The sequence below is a fragment of the Panthera leo genome, chromosome C2, assembly GCF_018350215.1.
Source record: "Panthera leo isolate Ple1 chromosome C2, P.leo_Ple1_pat1.1, whole genome shotgun sequence".
NCBI lineage: Eukaryota > Metazoa > Chordata > Mammalia > Carnivora > Felidae > Panthera > Panthera leo.
Window position 1 is genome coordinate 54,311,826 of NC_056687.1, and position 21,559 is coordinate 54,333,384.

The 21,559-nt window shown below is 38.4% G+C and overlaps 1 protein-coding gene and 1 pseudogene across 7 annotated transcripts in view; one reads left to right on the forward strand and one right to left on the reverse strand.

Annotated features, from left to right (window-relative positions):
- BBX (BBX high mobility group box domain containing) overlaps positions 1-21,559 on the forward strand; it is a 282,183-nt gene that overhangs the window by 142,129 nt on the left and 118,495 nt on the right. The gene's annotated exons all lie outside the window — the stretch shown is intronic.
- On the reverse strand, positions 10,955-11,448 carry LOC122229840 (annotated as a pseudogene).

The window sequence follows — 21,559 nt, forward strand, 5'->3', positions numbered from 1 at the left end:
ATACACATATTGTGTAATTCCTAAGTCATTATCTCACTACCCTTTTTCATTTTTCTCAAATTATTCCAAGCTTATAATAATAAGATAAAAAGATCTCCTTTGTAACAATTTTAAAGCTAAATCATTGTGGAAGTTTCATACTGGAAACCTTTGCACTAGTAATGACTTCGAGACTCTTGACATTTAGCTGGATGACTGATCCTAGTGTATAGCTGCCAAGTAGAGGGAAGACATTGAGGCATGCGATGCGCAGAATTGCTTTGACTCACTCCCGTCCCCTGGCAGCGGTTGCAGCCTGGAGGCAGCAATACCAAATCTGTACACTTGCATGTCTGAAAGCTGCTTTTCTTAGGCTCCCACAGCAGTTTGTATAGACGAGGAGCCAAAGTAAGATGTCTACAGAGACTTTCTCAAAAGCAATTCACTTAAAACCTACAAAGAACTCCTTTGAGATTTGGTCCTATCACTACGCCCCTCAGACTTGTATTAAAGCCTTTGCTGGAGAAGTAGTGTTAGGAACAGGCCTGCTAAGTTCTGTTGTGTTGAAATCTGTTGTAGAATGTTTCAAGAAATATAGCTTAGAATAATTTAGAGCTGGAAGGCCCTCTCCAGGCACAGATGGAGGGAACCAGAGATTCAGAGGTTAGATGATTTAGTCAAGGCATGCTTCTGCCTTGACTCGATATTTGAGTCCAAGTTTTCAGACTTTCTCTTATGGGTGTTTTTACCATTTCGGAAATACGTTCTGATGAGTAGGAAGAAGTAAATACCAAAACAACAACAAAAAGGACACTTTTAACCATAGCTTAAAAATTAAGGAGAAGTGCTTTGCCTCAAATTTGACAGGAGGACACAGATAAAAGTTTCAGACCCTGGAAATGGGAACTGATTCAGAGCTAAATATGTGGTGCATCTGTACTTACTCTGTGAGATGAGAAGTAAAAGATGGCAGTTACGAGGGAAATCAGAACTTTTCCTCTCTATTAAATACTAAAGATTGACCTGTGAACTTCTATGTATGGGTCGTCACTTTTTCGGCACTTGTTGAGGAAATGGTGTCTCCTCAGCTAATGCAAGCTGAAGGACAATACTGGTGGGAAGCAGAAATGGCTCCTTTTACCCTGTCCATGAACAGTAACGGTTTCCACTTTAGTAACTACTAGGTCTGTTCCCTTCTCAAAATCACTGATGTAAATTGCTCCACAGAAGCTGCATTGTCCCCATTCCACTAGATTTTCTTTGATGATCTAGAAGAAACTCAAAGCTTTAATAACACCTCTGTTTGTCTTTCATGCATATGTGGGCAGTAGTTACCCACATAGACCTTTAAAATTTCAAAATAAAAATGCAACTGTAGTATCTAAGAATAATTTAATGGAAGCATTCCATTTCTACTTAGAGAAGAATAAAAAAGTAGTATCAGATAGTGGAAAGGGTTCTAATTTTGTGATCAAGAAACCTGGATCTTACCTCTGCCACTAACTTGTTTGGTGAACTTGAGCTAACCTTTGATCCCTATGGGTCTTGGTTTCCTCACCTGTAAATTGGAGGACACAGTGACCTGCAAAGACTAGATTTCCAATTCCTATCAATTCTACAAAATGGAGCATTTCATTTTAGGGGAGTAGCTCCTTAAACAGATATTATCCTATAAATTAAATACGACACCCAGGAACAGCAGTAAAACATGCATAGTTTCCTAAGAAAGTCCATTATGTTGGGTTTCAGGCAACTCTTTTCAAAGTCAGAACTTTTCATTCATCAGTGGGTAGGACGCTCTCCAAATAAATTGATCATTTCTTCTTACAACGTGGGAATCTGAAAATATCTAGATAATTAGAAGCTTTTAAAAATATTTATAGACTCTGCTTCTGAAGGCAAAATATTGAGTCTGTATCTAGGAAGATTTAGGTAGATGTAGATTTCATCTGAGTATGTCTGGGCCTACACTTTTATCTGAATTATCACAGACTGAAACTATAAATATCTGGTTGGATAACTCAGCCTTCTGCTTTGCCTTATGTATTTATTCATTAATTTCATTTTAACTGGTCATAACTTGTGTTATTGCCACCCCTAATGGTAAAAAAAAGTCCTTCGCAGCTTGGACCTACAGGAACATGGTGCTACTTTGAAGGTTTTGCTAGAAACTCTACTGATTTTCAGATATCAGATGTAGCTTATTTAGGCCAGTGAATTTGTTTTCATATAGGATCGACCAGTGGTAATAATAATTACTGTCCTAATATAATGATGTTTACCTTTGATTATCAAATGAAGTGAAGGATAAAAGCACATTTGTGAAATTGGATTTTCTTTCTAACTCGGGTAGGCTGTCCTTGTAGGTCCTGGACCACTTAAGAGGTAATTGGGCTCTTCCTTATTCTCTGTGGTGGTGGCAGAGGTTCAACTTGAGAATCAAAATCAGTGTTATCAGTCAGAGGTGTATTTTTTTTGGAAAGCTTAAAATGAAGTGTAATTGACATAAAATAATAGTTTCAGTTGTGCAAACATTTATATACATTATGAAATGCTCACCATGATAGTTTCCATCTGTCACTATAGAAAGTTATTACAGTATCATTGGCTGTATTTCCTGTGTTGCACTATTTTATCCCCATGACTTATAACTGGAAGTTTGTACCTCTTTTTAAAAAATGTTTGTTTATTTTGAGAGAGAGAGAGAGAGAACGAACAAGCAAGCAGGAACAGAGGAGGGGAAGAGGGAGAGAATCCCAAACAGGCTCCCTGCTGTCAGCACAGAGCCTGACATGCTCTACCCCACAAATTGTGAGATCGTGACCTGAGCCGAAATCAAGAGTTGGGACATTTAACCAATTGAGACACCCAGATCCCCCTGGAAGTTTGTACCTCTTAATCCCCGTCACCTATTTTACTCCCCTCCCCTCAGATACCCACCAGTTTGTTCTCATATTAATGAGTCTGTTTCTGTTTTGTTTGTTCACTTTGTTTTTTAGATTCCACATATAGGTAAAGTCATATAGTATTTGTGTTTCTTTGTCTGACTTTATTACTTAGCATAAAACCCTCTAGGTCTATCCAGGCTGTCAGAGATGGCAAAATTTCCTTTTTAATGGCTGAGTGATCTTCGCGCGCGTGTGTGTGTGTACCATAACTTTTTTATCTATTTATCTGTCACTGGACATTTGTGTTGCTTCCATATCTTTCTTATTATAAATCATACTGCAAAAAACATGGGGTGCATATGCGTATCTTTTCAAATGAGTGTTTTTGTTTTCTTCAGGCAAATACCCAGAAGTGGAGTTACTGGATTATATGGTAGTTCTATTTTTAACTTTTTGAGGAAACTCCAAACTGTTTGCTACAGTGGCTGTTCCAATTTACATTCCCACCAATAGTGCACAGGGGTTCCCTTTTTTCTGCATCTTCACCGCAATTATTATTTCTTGTCTTTTTTTTTAAGTTTATTTATTTTGAGAGAGAGAGAAAAAGCACAAGCGGGGGGGGGGGAGAGAGAGAGAGAGAGAGAGAGAGAGAGAGAGAGAGAGAGAGAATGAATGAATCCCAAGCAGGCTCTGTGCTGTTAGCACAGAGCTCGACATGGGGCTCCATCTCACAAACCACATGATCAAGATCTGAGCCGAGATCAAGAGTCAGATGCCTAACCCACTGAGCTAGCAGGTGCCCCTCTTGTCTTTTTGATACTAGCCATTCTGACTGGTATGAGGTGATATCTCACTGTGGTTTTGACTTGCATTTCCCTGAGGAGTAGTGACATCGAGCATCTTTTCATGTGTCTGTTGGCCGTCTATGTGTCTTTTTTGGAAAAATGCCTATTTTTTAATTGGATTGATGTGCTTTTTTTTTCTATGTTTAGTTGGATGAGTTCTTTATGTATTTTGAATACTAAGCACTTATCAGATATATTTTGGCATATTTTTTTTATTTTGATGCAGTCCCAATTGTTTGTTTTTGCTTCTGTTTTCCTTGCATGAGAGTACAGCCATAAAACTCTTTCTGGAGTTTTATGGTTTTGAGTCTTAGATTTAGGTCTTTAATCCATTTTGAGTTTATTTTCATGTACAGTGTAAGCAAGTAGCCTGGTTTCATTCTTTAACATGTAGCTGTCCAGTTTTCCCAACACCAAACGGGTGTGGTCTTTTAAAAATGAACTGATGTCCAATAGCTCAGATCAGAAATGGTAAGGAAATGCTGTAAAGGATAGCTATTTCCTCATACAGATTTGCTGTCTATTTATCTACTTAATTTTATTCACATGTGATTGACTAATTACATTGGTTTCAGGATGTGATATTTGTAAATACTGGGAAATTTAGTATAGTTACCTTCCATCACCACACAGAAGTTTTTTGTGTGTGTGATGAGACTCTTTAAGATCTACTCTTAGTAACTTTTTACAGATATACAATACATTAGTATTAACTATAGCCACCAGTCTGTGTATTACATTCCAGGACTTTATTTTTTAACTGGAAGTTTGTGCCTTTTATCCACCTAGAGTAGTTTTTCTAACGACTATTCCATAACATTGAAGTGTAAGCAGAGAAACCTTATGAAAACATCCACTAGATGGCACTTTATAATTATGTTTAGAATCAGCCCTCCAGCATTCTTGGCTAGAGAGTATAATTGAAAAGGAGTAGATCTTTCTCTGAAAGAAAGATGGTTGTTGGTGACTATCTTGGACTCATATAAATCTTAAAATCTTCAAGTGAAAAGTTTTTAATCTGGCATTTTGTTGTATCTCTCATTTATTGTACAGAACATATCTACAGCATCCCTGACATGTTCCCAAACACAACATACCTTGTAACCTATATCAGCATCACTGAGAAGCCTGCTTTCCTAATCATATAAAATTAATATGGCAAGTATAGGAAGAAAGTGGTCTTCATTAGCCATCAATTAGAAAATAGCACATGTTTTCTGCTAGGTGTCACACATTGATAGAGATTATATATTTTGTATGGTTCTAAAGTTCCTTTTAAGGTTCTAAGCATCACTGACTTCATCCTGTGGAGCATTTTTAGCATTTGAGTTTATTTTCCAAATAGTTAATTATTAACATGTTAATAATCTTATTCTTCATGGGGCGCCTGGGTGGCTCAGTTGGTTAAGCGTCCGACTTTAGCTCAGGTCATGATCTCACAGTCCTTGAGTTCGAGCCCCACGTCAGGCTCTGTGCTGACAGCTCAGAGCCTGGAGCCTGCTTCGGATTCTGTGTCTCCCTCTCTCTCTGCCCCTCTCCTGCTTACGCTCTGTCTCTCTCTCTCTGTCAAAAATAAATAAATAAAAAAAAAACATTTAAAAAATTAAAAAAAATCTTATTCTTCATAGTGCATATAAGTATGTGAATGATTTGGTTAATCTGTGTTTAGCCAATTAACATTTTGAAAAGCTTTTTGTTGCGGTGCCTGGGTGACTCAATTGGTTAAGCATCTGACTCTTGATCTCAGCTCAGGTCATGATCTCATGGTTTGTGGGATCAAGCCCCATGTCAGGCTCTGCTCTGACAGTGTGGAACCTGCTTGAGATTCTTTCTCTCTTTCTCTTTCTCTCTTTGCCCTCTCCCCCTGCTCTCTCTAAAAAATAAAATAAAAAGCTTATTGTTTATGAAAGCCTACAGCATACCCCAATGTTTTCTTATTTTTTTGGTTTTTGAATGATTTGTATTTTAAGTTAGAATTACAATATAAAATTTCCAAAAACAAGAATAACTCATCCATAATCTTGTCATATAGAATTAATGTTGTGAATAATTTAACATTCTTCCAGGTTTTTTATTTTATGGCTGTGCATATATTAGCACATATTTATACTGTCTTTTCATAAAAAAAGAAATTCTTTTTTTATGTCCCATTTAACCTGTCCCCCATTTTTTTTTTTACCTAAACATCTTTTCAATGCCAATAAAAGTATTTACACAGAATTCTTAGTCACTTAAATTGTGTCTTTTAAACTGTTCTCTCACTGTTTATATTTAGGCTTTTCCCCATTCATTCTACCAATAGAAATTTGGAATGCAGAGATACTCCTTTACTTGTAATATTTACTAATGAGAGCACTGGATTAAAGTGGCATAGATGAGGGGCACCTGGGCGGCTCAGTCAGTTAAGCATCTGACTTCAGCTCAGGTAATGATTTCACAGTTCGTGGGTTCAAGCCTGGGTTGGGCTCTGTGCTGACAGCCTGGAGCCTGCTTCCGATTCTGTGTCTCCCTCCCTCTCTCTCTGCCCTTCCCCCACTACTGCTCTGTCTCTCAAAAATAAATAAATGTTAAAAAATTTTTTTTAAGTGGCATAAATGAACTTTATATTCTGTGATTAATCATTGCGATAATAACAGCAAACCTTCAAGGTGCATATACAGTTTTTATATGCAAGGCAGTACTCTAAGCAGTTTCTGTATATATAATCCTCACCATGTCGTAGACACTGCTACTATTCCTTTCTAATAGATGACATGCCAAGGCACAGAAAAGTTAGGTTACTTTTTTGCCCCAGGGCAAACAGTTAATAATCTGTTGATCCAGGTTTATTAATCCAGGAAAAAAAAGAGAGTCCACACTGTTAACCTTTATACCAAACCACACAAAGCACTAGATACAGACAAAGTAGAGTTTAGCAGGGTAGTACGGGATTTCTTTCAAAGCTGAATTTATTTTTAAGGTAAAAAAAAAAAATAATGACTATAGATTTATATGGTTCCTGTAAAATCAGTATTACCAGAATTTCTTACTGAATGCACTCCTGCAAGTTTTTTAAAGTTTATATAGATTATAGTCTTGCTACACAGCAGATGTCTTATTTTGTAAGGATGACTCAAGAGATACATAGTTTTTTAATTTGTATGGAACTTACAGACCATGGTAATAATTTGATCTTACTTGGAATTTAGGCTCCAGGAGTTTTCTGGAGTTTGATTCAGAGCAGGCTTCTCTGAAAGTGGAAGGTCCATGGCTCCCTCGCTCCGGATGGATTTATTTCATGAACATTTATTAAGTACCTAATATGTGGCAGGCACAGTAATGCCACTGGGCATATGCAGATGAATACAGTGTAGCCTCTTTAAGAAGTACCTAATATGTGGGGCCTGGGTGGCTCAGTTAGTTAAGAGTCAGACTCCTGATCTCAGCTCAGGTCATGATCTCATGGTTCTTGAAATTGAGCCCCCCATTGGGCTCTGTGCTGACAGCACAGAGGCTGCTTAAGATTCTCTCTCTCCTTTCTCTCTGCAACTTCCCCACTCATGCACTCACTTTATCTCAAAATAAATTATTAAAAAAAAAAAAAAGAAGTACCTGATGTGTGGCCAGCAGCATTGAAAAGATCCCAGGAGCAACAGACTTCTTGATTACTTGCTTTTGGATTGTGTCTTTATGAAATGGAAAAACTAAACCAAACAGGTTAATAAATGAACAAACAAAAACAAGATGTCAGTACAGTCCATGCTTTCTCTTTCCTCTGAACTTGTCATGAGGGAAATCTATAAAAGCCCTTATCTTGATGTCACATGCTTAAAATTCCTCCATGAAGAATCAGCCATTAAAAACTACTCTTTCCTGGGGCACCTCGATGGCTCAGTCAGTTGAGGGTCTGACTTCGGCTCAGGTCATGATGTCATAGTTGGTGAGTTTCAGCCCCACTTCAGGCTCTGTGCTGACAGCTCAGAGCCTGGAGCCTGCTCCGGATTCTGTGTCTCCCTCTCTCTCTGCCCCTCCCCAGCTCACGCTCTGTCTCTCAAAAATAAATAAAAATTAAATTAAAAAAAAAATTACTCTTTCCCAAAACCATTTTTTAAAGAATGAGTGTTAATTTATTGTGACTTGATCCCATTGTCTCATGGAACAGCCCAGTCTATGACAGCCTGTCAGAGCTGGAATGAGCATTTTATTTTTTTATTTTTTATTATTTTGTTATGTTTAGTTTTGAGAGAGAGAGAGAGAGCGCAGGGGAGGGGCAGAGAGAGAGGGAGACACAGAATCTGAAACAGGCTCCTGGCTCTGAGCTGTCAGCACAGAGCCCAATGCGAGGCTAGAACCCACAAACTATGACATCCTGACCTGAGTTGAAGTCGGATGCTCAACCGACTGAGCCACCTAAGTGTGGAATGGGCATTTTAAAGGAGAAAGTCTGGTAGCAATGAAAAGTTCCAGTGAGAAAGTCAAGCCCAAATCCCAGGGGTCAAGGAGGGCTGGAAGGAACAAGTGTGTACCAGAACATAGTTCAGGATTCCAGGTGCATCTGGCTGAGCCCATAAGCATGGCTGTGGCCAGAAGGCAGTCAGACATTGACAAGTGAGTCCCAATTTTTGATGATGGAGGACCGAAGAGGCCAAACCTTGCTCACTGGCCACGTGGGCAGTTTGGATTGTAGAAAGGTCTGGAAAAGTTGTTTACAGTGCACAGTTGAAGGGTGGCATAAATGAGCACATCTGACTTCCCTGTTTAACTAGATCTATCTCTGAATGGACTTATTTACCATCTCAAAGAGTATCTCTTCCCAAATTTTTCAGAAGCCTAGGCTTTCTAAAAAGAAGATGAGGAGTACAAGAGGCAGGAGACACACAAAAAGCAAGGGTGAAGTGGTTTCCAGTTAAAATGAGAATGTTGATTGGCTTGACTGGTGACAGAGCCAAATGATGACAGCTTTAGGACATGTTGCACCTGCCAGGAGGAGGCTGGGTTTTCTTTCAGAAACCACTAAAACGATGATTTGTGTAATATTTACAGGAGACATTTGTGATTCTATTGAATTCCTAGAACTTGCTATTCCAGTTTTTTAAAGGCCCCTTCAGGTGTCGGTGGGTCCTACAGAACATGCTGCACGGGTAAATAAGGGACACACTCATGGCTCAGCTTCCTCGCTAAGTGATTATTCAGCTCTTATATCTAATTTAAAAAAGTACAGATTTACAGTTCCAGATAATCTTTCATTAATTGAACAAGTTGGATCTTTGTTGCTCTTCTGGAAGTTTTAGATTTGCACCTCATGTTTTATAGGTGCCTGTCAGCTCTGCTTTGCTTGGCTGACCAGAAGGCCCTAAACTTGCAAAACTATTTCATACTTAGTTTTGGAGTGTGTATCTATACATGATTCCTCCCTTATTGTAGTACTTTTTTAAAGTAACTAAGTAGTGGAAGCATGATGGTATTACAAATAAATAAGGTTTTAGAAACCTATTTTTTTTAAGTATTTTGAGAGAGAGAGTGTGTGCAGGCATGAGTGGGGGAGGGGCAGAGAGCGTGGGGGAGAGAGAATCCCAAGCAGGCTCTGTGCTGTCATTGTCAGTGCAGAGCCCAACACAGGGCTCGGTGTCACCAACCATGAGATCACGACCTGAGCCAAAATCAAGAGTTGGATGCTTGACCAGCTGAGCCACCCAGGTGCCCCTAGAAACCAGTTTTAATAAGGCAAACTGATTTAGATAGCTCATAGGTAATCAACGCAAACAAGACATCGAATATTAACAGGAATAGAAGTTTTATGACATTAGGGTTATAAATGACCAGAGGTCACAGAAAGTATTCAGTTGGGGGCACCTGGGTGGCTCAGTCAGTTGAGCGTCTGACTCTTGATTTCAGCTCAGGTCATGATCCCAGGGTTGTGGGATCGAGCTCCACATTGGACTCTGCACTGAATATGGAACCTGCTTAAGATTCTCTCTCTCTCTCTCTCTCTCTCTCTCTCTCTCTCTCTGTCTCTCCTTCTGTCCCTCCCTCATGCTCTCTCTCAAATAAAAAAAAGAGAAAAAATATTCAGGCTAGTCAAGAATACCTTATGAATACAGTGTAGGCAAGCCTTTCACATTCCTGGGAATGGGAGGTTTGCGTTGGGGTGATGGTGGTGTTGGTTAATGTAGTCATTGAGGGATAAACCCTATGGAGCTGGTTTTTCTGGGAGTTTAAATTACCTTTAAATGTGATTTTTAAAAATTCATTCATTCATTCATTCATTCATTCATTTTGAGAGAGGGAGAGAGAGAGAGAGATGGTAGGGAGGGGCAGAGAGAGAGAGAGACAGAGAATCCCAAGCAGGCTGTGCGCAGTCACACACACACATGATCTGTGACCTGAGCTGAAATCAAGAGTTGGATGCTTCACCAGCTGAGCCACCCAGGTGCCCCTATGTGATTTTTTAAAAATATATTGGGCTTATTTAGAGAACTGATTCTTAACTAGGGAGTCATACCACCTCCCAGGGAGTATATGGAATTTGTGAGACATCGTTTATCTCAGATTGGGGGATGCTACCCCCTGGGATTGAGGGTTGGGTGACAGGAAGGGGTAGGAACTTGAGATGTATGTTGACTCAGCAATGAGTGAAACAGTCTTGCCTAATAAAGAATGGTCTCACCTGGAGTCTCAAAAACTTCCTCACTAAGAAATGCTGATTTAGAGTATAGGATATTCCTGCAAGTTAAACAGAACAAGATTAGTAACTGGAAGTCTCTGCTCTTTGGGCTCTGAGGATGCATGCCCCATGCATAAAGAATAAGAAAGGTGGTACTGCATTTCTGTAGAAATTCTGGAGATCTCTGCACTCACTGTTTTGTTAAGGCAAATCGTCTTATGGGTAGTTTTACTCAGTTGCTTAAGTGAGGGTAAATTTTATTTCCTTAGTCACAGTGTAAAACTAGCAACAGGGGGGCTATAGATATAAATTTCCAGAGTCTAACACCTGGTGGCCATAAACGGCAGTCTAGATCATAGAAGAAGCTACACCTAAAGCATGTTCTCAGCAGCTACTGGTAATGTAATAAAAAGACAAAATAAAATGATAGACTTCATCATTCTTTGCAACAGTACAGTGTCATGAAATCCAAAAGATAATTAGTAGTTAGGGAGGAAAAATGAGGTTTTAGATAGATAATAGGTACACACACACATTTGGTTTATTTTTATTTTGTTTTTTTTTTTTTTTTTATGGTGAAAAAAAAAATATATGTTTAGATTTAGCCAGCTGGACTCAGTTTAGATGATCCCAATTTTGTTGGCAACATCCAAAGCATCATAGTTGGGAGCCAGTTGAACATATGCTTTCTTTTCTCCATTGGGCCTGATGAGAGTGTTGACCTTGGCCATGTCAATATCTTAGAGCTTCTTCACAGCCTGTTTGATCTAGTGCTTGTTGGCTTTGACATCCACAATGAACACAAGTGTGTTGTTGTCTTGTATTTTCTTCATGGCTGACTTGGTAGTCAGGGGGAGCTTGATGATGGCATATTGGTCAAGCTTGTTTCTCCTGGGGATGCTCTTTTGAGGATATTTGGACTGCCTTCAGAGACACAGTGTTTGGGGCCGTCGGAATGTGGGTGACGTGCAGATCTTTTTTTTTTTTTATGATTGTGGACGCCTTTCAGCACTACTTTCTTGGCCTTCAAAGCCTTTGCTTTGGCTTCGGCTTTGGGAGGGGCAGGGGCTTTCTTCTTTGCCTTTGGTGCCATCTTCGTGAAAGGGCTATGAGTTTTTCTTTCTTTCTTTCTTTCTTTCTTTCTTTCTTTCTTTCTTTCTTTCTTTCTTTTAGTTTTTTCTTGAGAGACAGACAGAGACATAGCACAAGTAAGAGAGGGCAAGAGGGAGAGGGAGACACAGAATCCAAAAGCAGGCTCCAGGCCCCGAGCTGTCAGCACAGAGCCTGATGCAGGGCTCCAAATCACACACTGCGAGACCATGACCTGAGCCGAAGTCAGACGCTCAACCAAATGGGCCACCCAGGCATCCTGAGGGTTTTTTTTTTAAGGCAGATGTTGAATAAATTCATGAAGATGTTAGGAACATGGGTGGATTGGAATAGAGTTGAAGGAAGGAAATGATTTCAGGTGTTAGCAGTCTTTCTTAAGGAAGGAACACTTACTGGTTTTCTTTCAGTGTTTTGCATTCTTGATAGATTACAGATTATTCCCTGTGATTTCTCAGATATTTGTCTCCAAGGTTAGTTATTTCTAGAACAGTTCATTCATGTATTTATCACTTATTGAATGCATTCTTAGTAGTAAACATGTGAATCAAGTGTGAAAGACAAACCTGCAAACATAAAAATTTAAATCCAAGGTGAAAATGTCATAGTAGCTATATGAATAAAATACTATGGGGGCCAAGGAATGCACTCTAGCAAATCAACTTTTAGCCTTTGATCACAATATGGAAATCACGTAAGTTACCTGCAAATGAGACAGAGCAATGTTTCTACTGTCTCACTAGACCCAGAACATTGACTAATGAGTCAGGATAACTGGTATAAACAGGGAATGGAATTTGTAGATTCACTTTTAATTCGGATATGATATGTGGAGAGTCTGCTTTGTTTCTGTGTATGTAGTCAAGTATATGCTTCACTTCTTAATACTCAAACTATAAAACCTTCTACAGTAATTGAATTACAGACCAAAAAGGCCCATTTGCTATAGTTGCAGTTATTATGTAGTGAAGCAGTTAATTTTGAGCAAGTGTGAAAAAATGTCACATGGTCACAGACAGGATGAGAAAGAGAAAATGGCTTTCCACTGCAGTGTATTGATTGGGTACCTCAGAAGCCTGCCACTTTGTTCTCTATTAAATTACACTTAACATATTTGATTTTAAAATAACTCATACTGGCTTTCTTTTTTGTTTATAAAATTAACATGTCAAAAACACTGAAAAACACAATGTCAAAATAAAAATCCCCCTCAATGCATATACAGCTTCATATCCATTGTGAACATTTTGCTCCTTATTCTTCCAATATTTTTTCTAGGCATGGATACAGTTTCCCAGTTTTGTTTTCTTCTAAATTAGAATTGTGGAGTATAAATCTTACTCTGGGTGTATTTAAGGAAAATGTTTTTTCACTCATTGATTTTATGATCTTAATTCCCTATGTCCTTTCTTGTTCGTGTTTCCTTCCTATTAAAAAAAATTTTTTTAATGTTTATTTTTGAGAGAGAGAGAGCGAGAATGAGTCAGGAGGGCAGAGACAGAAAATTCAAAGCAGGCTCTGTGCTGTCAGTGCAAAGCCCGATGTGGGGTTTGAATCCCCATGAACAGTGAGATCATGACCTGAGCTGAAGTCAGACGGTCAACCTGTCGAGCCTCCCAGGCACCCAGTTTCCTTCATATTGTAGTGTTTCATATGTATTTCACAAAAATGGCGTGATTCAGGGTTTGGTATCCTGTGGAGTTGTACATTTTATGAATGTATACTTCTTTATGTGTTCCCTATATGTCTGTAAAATCACTGTCATTTGATAAGGTTTCCTCTTTCAGGGAAAAGAAAATAGCTCTTTTGTTAGAGTGGAAAATCTTCAGAGTATTTATAAGGATTTATGCCAACATTTGCCTGATGCTGACAGCGTGACACTTTGGGTTATCATTCTTTCCTTCTGCTTCCTAGGACATCACTGCAGATGCTGTGAGTGTCCACGTGTTCACATGCCCAGGTGGTTCATGCTCCTTTTTGAAGCTAAGCTAGCAGTCGACCAGCCAAGAATATACTAAGTGCTGGCTCTATGGATCAGTTTCAGAAGTTAGATTTGGCTTTTGGGGACATGTTCAAACAAAACCGTATTTTCCGAGAGCATGAAATACTGTACTGTCCAAGTGCAGATCCAGTTTTCTAATACCTATCAGTCTGTCAGCTCTGAACTTTAAGAGAGTCTGGGTATGTGCATGTGTGTGCACACACATACATGTGTTAACTTTAAAAGCATAGTTCTTTTCCATGGAGGATTTTCTTTTCCTTATTGCCCAGGAAAATTCTAATACCGTAAAGGGGCTTTTCACCTAGGATTACAAATCTTCCTTAGGATTCAGTTAGATGCTACTGTTAGTCTTTACGTATTGAGCTTTAAGGACTGTTCGTTATTGAAGACCAGAGGTTCCCCCATAATTTTGTCATGTCCGTGTTTCTTGTTTTCTTTTTGTATTAAAAGACCCACAAACAATAGCTGTGGAAATTAAGGAAAATATTTTTTGAATAAACGATATAATGCTTGCTGTTCATCTTCCCTATTTGTTTAAAATGGAACATAGTAGACACTAGGGATATTTTTACTGTCTTAAAAATAGGCTTGTTTCATTATCAGAGCTACGTATTATTATTAGATTTTTGTTGTAATAGGAAATGGTGAAAGGTCAAGAGTAGATCTCTATTTTAAAATATGAAACTTCAACTCTGTTTAGGTTTAAGGTCCTCAAAAATATCTCTTACAGTTGCAGTATACTTTCAGTGAGATAATAGAACAGTTCCTGTTTCAGGAGCTGCTGAATGACTCTCCAGGACTGTGTGACATCACACGGTCGGAATTGAGAGGCTCTGCCAGGGGGCCAGATGGGTGCTGTGGCTGAGAAGTTCTTACCTCGTCATAGCCGGCAGCAGCGGTGGCAGAGCCTAAGCAGCTACTTCTAGGCTGACAAATAAAGCTAATAATTCATGATTGAATTTTAGGGAACATTTTTCCCCATAGTTGGGAGTGGGGTGCCTAACTGAACTATTAATGTCTGCTGTGAACAGTGAGAAAAATGCTTTTCTGAGATCAAAGACAGATACTGTATTTGGAATTTGTTCAAGAAGAGTAACTTTGCAAGTACAAATATACTTTTAACTGCAGAATTTTGTTATCTGTCTTCAAAGGAGAACTGCTTGTTGATAGTTAGGCCACTTCCTGCCTTTCATCTTTTTTTCTGTCTGTGGACAAAAGAAAAAAAAAAAGCAGCTCTGTAGTAATGACAATCCTTTTTTATGAGTTGTTTTAAAACACAGGCAACTGAATTAGCTATTTTAGAAAGTACAGTTGGCTCTTGTAGAAATGCAGTCCTAATTCTGTGGTAGGGTCACTACAAATGGCTTTCAGATAACTTCCTGTCAGATCAGTAGAAGAGGTCAGCAGTATAATCTATAGAGAAACTGGAGAGTGGAAAATAAGAATTTATAAGCTTTCGGAGCCAGGACCTTCGGTAGACTGACAGGAGGCTGCCAGAATGGAGAAGCAAGTTTTAAGAAATAAGAAAGCCTTCTAACGGGAGACAATATATGACAGAAAATAGACACTGATTTGTCAGCTTGACAGGTTCTTGTTCTTGGAATCAGCATGAAGCTACCTTGAACCGCGTAACTGGAGGGTATTTAATCTGGTATTTGCTGAAAGGGATGTCAAGGGCCGCAGTTTGCGGCAACATTAGGCTAGTTGCAGCGTCACACGAACAGCCTAAGCAAGATGATTTTTCTGAATAAAATGGAAGCAAGGAAGGAAAGGGGGGAAAACCCATCCAGGGTTGAAACTCATCTGAGTTTGCTGAAAATTACATGTAAAAGACACACCATACCCTCTCTTCCTCAGCCTTCATTTTTCTTCATCAACTCCTGCCAATGCTGCATCTGTAAGAGGATAATACAGGCTACCATGCCTGAGTAATGGACCCTGATTTCCACCCTTCTGATTGCCCACTGTCTGCTCCAAGTAATGCCTTACAGGAATTCTCGGTGTCCTTGAGCACTCTGACTAATGTTGTGTTTGGGCAAAAGTTCCAATAACCACAGAATCCTTCATTCAACTTTTCTGATTTTTATCTTTACTGATTTTCAGTTGAAACTCTCAATGCATGATTTTGCTCTCCTACATTTTGTGGCCATAAGGACTCTTGTTGGTATGTATTTTTTTTTCCCTTGAGATATTTTATTCTTTAAAATAGTAAGGAACCTGGAGAATTGTAAATTGCCCTCAAAATAGATCATTTTTTGCCTTCTCCATTCTTCAGTGACTTCTCTTATTAGGATAATAGAATAAAATTGCCTTTTAGAAGCTTTTCCTATATTAATCTAGTTCATTTCAGAGGCTGAAAGTGGAGGAGGAGAAGAAAGAAACCAAGAGGTCATTCTGTTATCTTATTGTAAATAAATGTGGCAATTTTGAATTTTAAAAAGAGCAGTTTACCCATTTGTCTTAATAATACAACTTCAAAGCAATCAGATGTTTGTAATTTAGTACAAAAAAAAAAGTAATGAAACAACACCAATAATTATTTGCTCAAAAGGGACCCAAACTTTATACCAACTCAGAGAGTAAGAACATTTTAGTTTTAAACTTAAGCTCTTGTGGACTTAGTTTTGTAGATCTTTAAATTGATGGGGTTGCACTCTGATTTCTAAGTCCCTTTCAGCTATGACATTTTGCAGTTTCATTAGTGAACACAAATTTATATTTCATAGAATTCCAATATCTAGAAATAGCCATAAGAACCCTCTGGTTTGCTTCTCTTTGTTTTAGAGAGTAGAGTAGAGTCCAATTTTAATATACGAATAACTGATGATGCTTTTCCCCCCTTTTTTAATGCATTCTGAAGAATTTCATCTTTTTGGTGTTTGGTACTAGGCCAGTGACTTCTGACTGCAGGATGTTTAGGGAGCATTCCAAACAGGTACTAGAGTTACAGAATCCCCAAAGCTAGCTAGTGGTAGTTGCTCAGATCCTGTTATGTTTATGAAAAAAGTAGTTAAAGCCACTGCATACGCCTCTCCACCCCCAATATACTTTGCTTTATCCCACCCAGTTCAGGGGATTTGAAATAATACAGGAGAAGTTAGAATTTAGGGTTCCATGTAGCTGTTTGGTTAAATGAATTATGAAATTTTGGAAACTTAGTATAACATGTACTCCAGTATATTATTTGGGGACTACTAAATAAAGCAAAGCTCGGTTGTAAAATACTTAACCAATCAGCCAAAGAGTGGAGAAAAAAAATCACCCAAAAACTATGTACCTGGTTTCTGTTTGTTAATATTTACTTGTTACATAGAAGTCATTAAATGAACTCAAGGATAATGTAATACTATGACCCTTATAAACTACCAGTGCAATGATTTAATTGTAGTTCAGGCTCATAATGCTAATTAAAATGAAGTTAAACCCTGCTGAGTCACTTTAGCAGTACATGGTGCATGGCACTTGAAAAAGAAAATCACAAGTTAAAGTTGACAAAGGTAATCGTAATGTGTTTTACCTCTGAGCCCCCTGATCTTCAGAAGACTTAACAGGAGACTTTTTCATTTAATCCCATTTTTAAAAAAGTGCTTTTTAAAAAAAGTACTGCAGCAATTGCCAGGTTTACTATTAGCCCACCTGCTTCTGTAGCCACCCACATGTAGCCAAGAAGCATTGAACATTAGTGTACTATGGCAGCTGGCCCACTCGAGTCTGAGCCCTGGTGTCCAGTGTACTAGTTCCTTAGGTGTGTTACCGCAGGCAGTCTCCCCCACAAGCCTCAGTCGCCTTACCTATGAAATGTGCGTTATTATGGTTCCTACTCTGCAGAGTTGTTTTGAGGATTAAATGAATTAATGATTATAGTTAGAATAGGACCTTAAGTCAAGAAATCAAAACATAAAAGGCATATTTAGCCTCACTATTCTCTGTGCTTTGTTCTACGTGAAAATTCTATTTTCAATTTTAAACTACAAGTCTTACAATCAAAATGCACTTCACTAAATTGAAATTAAATTTCTGAAAAAGAAGTGTTTATTATTGTTTCTTTAAATAGCGTTTTTAACTTTGTAAATCCAAAATATGAAGTATAACGTATTATTATGATGACTTCTAATACTATAAATATGTAATTTTTAAGTAGAAAAGTTTTTTTGAACTGTTCTGGAAGATAGGTGTTGAAAGCATAGTAACAGTAGTTGGCCGGACTTGGAGCAGTGAATAATTGAGCACTTTGATTTGTCAAGGACAGACCCCTTTGTCTGCTCTTCAGGTGTGGGGCGCTTGGAAGTCCCCATTTATCTTTCCATCATGAAGGAGCTCCACAGTGGTCCAGCTAGTTCCCCTCTTGGCACATGAATGGTTTGGATTGATGTAAAGTGGCCAGGATTTAAAGGCCCACGTTTGGCCACATTTATTACCTGTCTGAGCTGAAGATTGTAGTGTTCAGATTTTTCAGTGTCCTAGGCAGAGTTTTGCTCCAGGTGTGGCTCCTGTGATTCCTAATAAATGCAAAAGTAGGGCAAGGTGGTTTGATCCTGTCAACCTGTTATCAGCCTGTTAGTGATCTGAACCTTTTACTCTCTGAAAATTTAACTCCTTCGTTATAAAAAACACACTGAATTATTTATAAAGTAATTACTAGGGGGCTTCATGGCCTTGATTTGAAGCTATTAGAAACTGACTTTTTCTTTTAAGGAAAAAATACTTATCCCATACACTTTCTAAAAAGATATTGGTAGAGTTTTATTGAAACGTTAGAAAAGTTAATTTTTTCTTATTGTGGGATTCTAAGAAAGCACATAAAAAGTGTTTAAAATATTGGGGCTCCTGGGTGGCTCAGTCGGTTAAGCGTCTGACTTCCACTCAGGTCATGATCTCGCCATCCATGAGTTCGGGCCCTGTGTCGGACTCTGTGTGGACAGCTCAGAGCCTGGAGCCTGCTTCAGATTCTGTGTCTTCCTCTCTCTCTGCCCCTACCCCACTCACTCTCTGTCTCTCTCTGTCTCTGAAAAATGAATAAACCTTAAAAAAAAAAAAAAAGTTTTTAAAATATTAATAGTTAAAAAACAACATAGTGAAGATACACAAAATTCGAATTGTATTCAAAGTATAGAATTTATACTATATATCATATAGGTGTATATATATGTTAATGAATGGTGGAAGGGGATTGGCATAAACTGAGAAAAACAACATAGGGGGAAATGCATAAAACAGCCGTTGAAACTTTTTTAAGCCCACAGATACTAGTGAGAAATTGTCATCAGTGTAAAGGCTGTGTGAGGGCTGTGAAAGCTGATTTATTGTGTCTTCCTGGTAGGAGGTGAGAAGGGGGAACGGAGGCCCATGTACAGGAGGGAGGTGGTGGGCTCTGTGCTACAGGCTGGCCACAGCTGAAGATATCAAGGTAAAATCAGCAGAGTGGTATAATGGGCCTTCAGGGTCATCTAGAACAACTTTCCAATGCTGAAGGCCTTCCACAGTTTTCCTACTCCGTCAATTGCTAATTTTGTCCTTAAATAGACCTGGTATTAGAAGGTTCTCTTTTTGCAAGGTGAAAGCCAGGGCTCGATGCTGGGTACCTTCAGTCCCAATCAGTTACTGTCATTGGTCTTCTAGTTCCCTGCTTCTCTCCATGTAGAACGAGTATGAGAAGCATGAGAAGCACGGTTTTACACCACACCTCTCTCAGATCATCTTTGACCAGTTCCTTATGAATACCAACACCATTCCAGTTCTCTTCTCCTGTAAGCATCATTTTCCCATAAAGTCCCACCAATTCTTCTTAAGTCAAACCTGAGATTTCAGGAATGGCCGGCCACCTGACTTCCTCCCAGCTGTGTGTCATCCTGTGGTAAGTTGCAGACCCTACCCTGGCCTTAAATCATGGCAAGGATCTGACTAATTTTTTTCAGGAGCTTTTTTCAAAGGGCTATTTTTGTGATGCCCAGAGGAAGAGAAGCCAGGTCAGAGTTGACCAAAGGTGCAGTGACAGGAAGCTCCCCAAACCTGGAGTTCACCCCTGGCTGTGTCCTTGTTGATGGGAATGAGTTCAGCCATTAGTTTAAAGTTAACAGTGGGACAAATTGGGGTCATCAAAGTGAGTTAAGAGAATTGCCTCAATTCTTCAATGGCTTTTGTAATTGCCAAGAATCTGAGTGTTAAGAATGTCTTATTATTATTATATACTGTCTATTCCCTGATGGTTTGGACTGCATTTGTTGCACTCTATTACATGCTGTCTAACTCCCAAATTGTTTCATTATTATATAGACTTTACCTTGCCAATAAGTCCTTTATTGGCCCAACTCATCTTTCATAATCAGTGTCATGTCTCTTAATACTAGTCCATTAATAGGTCCTTAAAAGATTGACTTAGGATCAGGAAGTCTCCTTCTGGCAGCTATATAAGAGCTGTAGGAATCTGCCCATCTCTGAAGTACTGATTTGGTAGTTCTCAAATCCCAACTGATTTGGTAGTTCTTGCTGGGAGAGCTCAGCAAGCAGAATTTTTTCAATGAGCCTTGCCTTCCAGTTTGAGAAATGCTCTAATGGGATATAGATAATGTGTCTGACATTTGCTGTTCAATTGTGATTTTTAATATGCACCAGACAGTGACAGGTTTTATTTACCTTTTTCCTAAAATCAGGGTGATAAAGCATATTTTATTTATTCCAGTTGGTTCTTTTTCAAATTCTTGCCCAAACTTTTTTCTCAAAGTATATTATTACATATATTATTACATATTTTTAAAATATATATTATTACATATTTTTAAAAAACCAGTAAATACTTGGGCATATGCATAAGGACTTTTTTTTGTTCTAAATATGTTCTGAATTACTGCTTGTGCTTAAAAATCTGTGTGGCAAACATGGGAAGTTGTGTGCTGCTCTGGGATTATATGGCAGATTTGTAGTGCCCTTCTGTTACATGTGTTGCATATGGAAATGACAAGCTTTCATGATACCCGTGAAACTGTAACCTGACTATTGTATTCAGTGCAGAATGCTGAAGTTAGTTGAGAAATCATGTTGTTTGTTTCACCCTGTCTTTCAGAATAATTTGATGGAGTTGCATGTGCTGTCCATCAATAAAGCATATTTGTTTTGAAAGACACAGCACTCAGGGCTGTCAGTCATAACGACTTCTGAGAGCACGTTAGGAGCTGTAACAACAATATTTACAAAATGCGAAGTGAAGAAAAGTACACTGAGTCACAGATACACATGCTTTCTTGTGCCCTGATTCTCCCCTCCCACAATGTATTTAGTGTGGCTAAATCCATATGAAAGACGATTTGGAAATATGAATGGAAATTTGGGAATTCTCTAGCTAAAGTAAATACTAAGAGACTAATTAAATGCTAAAAAGGTTTGTAAATCAATTACCTTTCCTTCTATATAAATATATTGATTAAAAAATAAAATCAGTGATACAGTTAGATGGAAGAAAATACCTGTATTTTGGGATTAAAGTTGAGAGTTCTTAGGCTTGTCCTTGGTTTACCCCTTAATGGCATTGGGAAGATTATGTAAGTATCTCTGAGGCTCCTCTCACTCAGCTGTAAAATGGGCATAATTATACTCACTTCTTAAGACTGTAGAATGTTAAATAAATGAATGTGTATAGTAAAAGCTTTGCAAATCACAAAGTGATACATAATGAGAGGTAGCAATTAAAGTAGATTAGGAGGTTTTAATAACTACCAATTTTTCTTACTAGAAAATGTTTAGAACTTATTAATGCAATGTACTCAAATTCCATATTTTAAAGCGCTTTATTATAAAAATCAAAACGGAATTTCTTAGATATGTCAGTAAAACAACTGCCATCTGGAAAAAAGAAAAGGTGGGGAGGAAAGCAGTGTGGGCTCATGGGTAGCAGTGTAGCCCCTGGCCGGCTCATAGAGCATGCAACTCTGATCTTGGGGTCATGAGTTCGGCCCCATGTTAGAGGTAGAGTTTACTTAAAAAAATTTTTTTTTTTTAATTAAGAAAAAGAACTTAATGAGAAATAGTCTTAGTAGAATTAAGAATCTTGCTCAGGGGGGAAAAGATACTAAATTTGAAAAGTTCTTTGTTTAAACTCAGT